Below are 4,507 nucleotides of genomic sequence, written 5' to 3' on the forward strand. Positions count from 1 at the left end.
TGGAGAGCGCCGACCCCTCTGGAGACATGGAGAGCGCCGACCCCTCTGGAGACCTGGAGAGCACCGACCCCTCTGGAGACCTGGAGAGCGCCGACCCCTCTGGAGACCTGGAGAGCGCCGACCCCTCTGGAGACATGGAGAGCGCCGACCCCTCTGGAGACATGGAGAGCGCCGACCCCTCTGGAGACCTGGAGAGCGCCGACCCCTCTGGAGACTTGGAGAGATGAGGAGCGTCTGCCGGGACCCCCTCGGAATTGGAGAGATGAGGAGCGTCTGCCGGGACCCCCTCGGAATAGGAGAGATGAAGACCCACTTCAGGGGCTGCGTGCAACGTGGAGTCCACCTCAGGGATGGCTGCGTGCAGCGTGGAGTCCACCTCAGGGATGGCTGTAACTGGAGTCTTTAGAGTCTCTAATTCGGTTAATAAAAAATCATATTCGGGGAGCAAAGAAAGGCCTGGGATAGAAAGTAAAAAATCCTCCATCTGGGACAAAACTAAATCAAAGGAGGACGGGTTTCTTTTAGCAGAATTAAATAGTTCGAGAATGGTCTGATTAATATGAAAAATATCTTCAGGGGAAAAAGAATGAAAAAGGGGAATGTCTGAATGAGTGGGTGTGGTGACGGGTGCCGCCCCCACCGGAAACCTGGAAGGTGAGGCGGCGGGACACGCCCCCACGGAGTCACAAAGAATACTCTCCGGAGGTACGGCCGGGCTGGGTCGAACAGCCGCGGTGCGGAGTGGCGGTGAGAGGCCGAATTCCGCCCCCACCAGGAACCTGGAAGGTGAGGCGACGGAACCCGCCCCAATGACGTCAACCAGACCGGACTCACCGAACCGAACAAGAGTGGACCGGAGCTCCCGCGGGACGCTGGATCTTGCCCCCACCGGAAACCTGGGAGGTGAAGCGACGGACCCCGCTCCCACGAAAACACCAGAACCTGCTCTGAAGTTCAGCTCGGCCGACGAGACCGGGCCGGTCGCCGCAGACTGCTTCCGGAACCGTCTTCTGCCACTACGGCGGCGGTGGGACGGCGGAAGGACAGAGACGGAGAGGAGCTCGTCCATAACGGCACGAGAAGGGAAAAAAGAAAAAAGGTGAGTGTTGCCGAGTGAGAACCCTGCCCGCTGGGTTCTGTTCTGGTCGGGTCGTACTGTTAGGATTTGTGTCAGGAGTGAACCCAGAGTGCAGAACAGGGACTCAACTCGGCAGATATACAAAAATAGGCTTTTATTGATAAACGAAAAGTACAAAATAAACAAGCTGACGGGGCAGCAAAACTTACATGAACTAGGAAGGAGGCATGGGGAACTCAGGAGACACGAGAGACACGGGGCACTCGAGGGACCAGGAAGACTCAGGGAAAGACTCAGGAGACCCAAGGAAGAGTACTCAACGAAGACAACCCGACCAAGAACAAGACAGAATAGGACGGCTTAAATACAGGGAGAAGACGAGACATGATAACAAACAGCTGGGACGAGACACAGGTGGCACTAATGGAACTAATGAGGGAGCACGAGGGAAACAGACACAAACCGGGCCACAGAAAAGTACCATCCTTACATTCATCAGTCAGGAGTTCCAGTAAACTGTGTGGGGTTCGAGTTATAAAGCTGAGCTAGATGCATGTGCAGATTGCCCTTTCGCTCCTCACAATAAGGGTTTGTTAGACTCTTTGTTAGTCAACGTCTTCCGTTACAAAATAAAGTCCAGTTGTTTTTGTCTTGAACTTGTTTGAATTCACCATGTCCTGGATGACTGATAATATTCACCTGCATATTCTCTTGCTGTACCCCTTCCACTCAGTAGATGTCTCTACTTTATTTACTGTAAATGTTTTCATAGGTGACTGCCATGCAAACGCATGGCAGTCACCTTTTACTCTACACCTCGGAAGAGTGTTTAGATTTCTATCTCCGTTAATGCGGCCGGAACCACAGTGTCTACACCCACAAAGTTATATCATTACGACAGGCTCAGCCCTGTGATGTGTGCTATTACTTTTATTGGCATTTTGAGTTACCATGACAACATAATTTGCGAACAAAGACGCAATATTTCCACCAACTCCAGGAACTAGTTGGTGACTGCCCACTTACTATTCTACACCTGAAAAGCGTATCTTTTTCAACTTTAATGCGGCCCGAACCACAACGTGGACCCCCACAAGTTATATCAAAATGACCGGCCCGGCTCCGGGAAGTGTGCAATTATTTTTATTGGCATGCACAGTTACCATGACGACATATTTTGCTAACAAAAATGCCAAATTTCCCATAGGGAATTAATAGGAGAAAACGCTTCACAGAAACTGAGTAAGATATGGAGCCATTTTGGTTCAACATGCAAGGAAGGCACCTATTATTACCTATTATCACCTATTATTATTATTATTATTAGTAGTAGTAGTAGTAATAATAATAAATATAAATTATAATTATTAATGTTAATAATTATCTATTTTAATATAATAATTATTAAAATTAATAAGTAATATTTAATATTAATACTAATTATTGGTGTGAATATTATTAATATTGATTATTTATTAATATATATAAACAATATATTAATAATTATTAATATTAATAATTAGTATTTATTATTAATATTAATATCATTAATATTAATGTTTATTATTAATAGTAATTTAATAATAAATAGGCAGTCCTCATCAAAGTTTCTCCTGGAACTTTCTAGTTTTATTTTGTATTCCAGTTCCCCCACACCGTTCAGCTCACCTGTTTACCAGTCTTTGCAGATTGTATTGTTTTTCTGGGGTTTTTTTTCTATTCACGCAAACTTGCCAGCCTTGTTTATTTATTTATTTTTTTATATATTTATTTTGTGCATGTTTTTCATGACTGCTGGCTCCGTACTCTTGTCTGCTTTTAGATTTTAATCTTTGTTTGTCCACTGCTTTTATTCTCAGGTCAACCTGTCAACATGCAGTAATGCCCTTAAGCTCCTGGGTTTTGTTCATCATAAAACCACCATCTGTCTGCCTGATTCTGTGGGTATTTGGTCTTTCTTTTCCGTTTTGTTTTGTTCCAACAACCCAACTTCACAGAATATAACACCAGTGCGACTTGAATCAACGCTGTAGGCGTTAGACAAAAGGCCCGACAACGTGATAAGAAACAGCCGTCGCCCTGTTTGTCTTAACCACAGCTCTCATCAATCTATTACAGGCAGAGGTAATCAGTCATCTCTGTTACCACCTGCTGCCTGCATATTCCCCAGCATAGTCATGATGACCTCAGTGTTTACAGATAATCTCCTTTTTTCAGAATCCATCTTCTCTCTCATTTATTAATTTCTAATTTTCATAAATTTATTTGGAACTCATCATAGTTTACAAAGTGCAGCTGTTAGACAATGTGACTGGCTTTTATTAAACTGACTTATGTCTCAAACTGCGTTATGGGTAAAGTTTCATGTCAAACACAAAATTCAGATCTTTAGAAGATGAGTTCTGTGGAAATGTTATGAACAACTAATATTTTCCATGGTGTAGATAATAGACCTCAGCTTGGAGAAACTATAATCTGGTTCTGCTCCGAATGATGAGCTGATGGCTAGTCTGAGCTAGAAATAGCTAGGAACTATGTGGATCAATGCCTTCCTAAAACAACTTGAACCAGAAAAAAATTAGAGCGAGTCATGTGAATGCTATTTTAAGAACCTTGAAATGTTGTAGGAAATAATTATTTCAGCAGAACAACTTTGACATTTCTGTAGAAAGTGTCTCAGGATGCATTGAAAGAGCTTCAGCTTTTATGCTTGCAAATAGCCCAAAAAGTATATGTAAATCATTTTATCTGAAACTGACAGTGCTGTAAATATTTATAGATCAGTGTTTGCACAGATTAACTTGTCAGCTCGTTAATCCAGTCAGAATTAAACTCAGTTTCTTCAAACTGAGGTTGTCCAAAAATCTATTGTCAACAGGTTAGATAGTAACTGCTCATAACCTTTTCCACAAAACCCTACATTAAGAAATCTAAACCATATATTTAATTAGAAATAGTTTAAAAGAAATCATGTTGAAAAAATATTGCAAAAATTATTCAGGAAAAGTATTCGGGCATCATTATACGCAGCTGTGATTTTTATTTATTTATTTATTTTTTAATATTTGTGATAGTGGCTTATTTTGTGTGGGTTTTTTTTTTTGTTTGTTTGCTGAAGTTTTACTTTATGTCATATTTAGGGACATGTTTCTTTAATAGGGTCAACTAGAAAGTTCCTGGAGAAACTTTGATGGGGACTGCCTATTTATTATTAAATTATTATTAATAATAAACATTAATATTAAGGATTATTAATATTAATAATACATACTCATTATTAATAGTAACAATTGTTAATATATTGTTAATTTATAGATTATTTAAAAATATTAATAATTAATAATCACTATTAATAATATGCACACCAATAATTAGTATTAATATTAAATATTACTTATTAATATTATTAGAGCTACACACACACACACA

Source organism: Nematolebias whitei, chromosome 14 (assembly GCF_014905685.2).
Source record: "Nematolebias whitei isolate Nwh7 chromosome 14, NemWhi1, whole genome shotgun sequence".
NCBI lineage: Eukaryota > Metazoa > Chordata > Actinopteri > Cyprinodontiformes > Rivulidae > Nematolebias > Nematolebias whitei.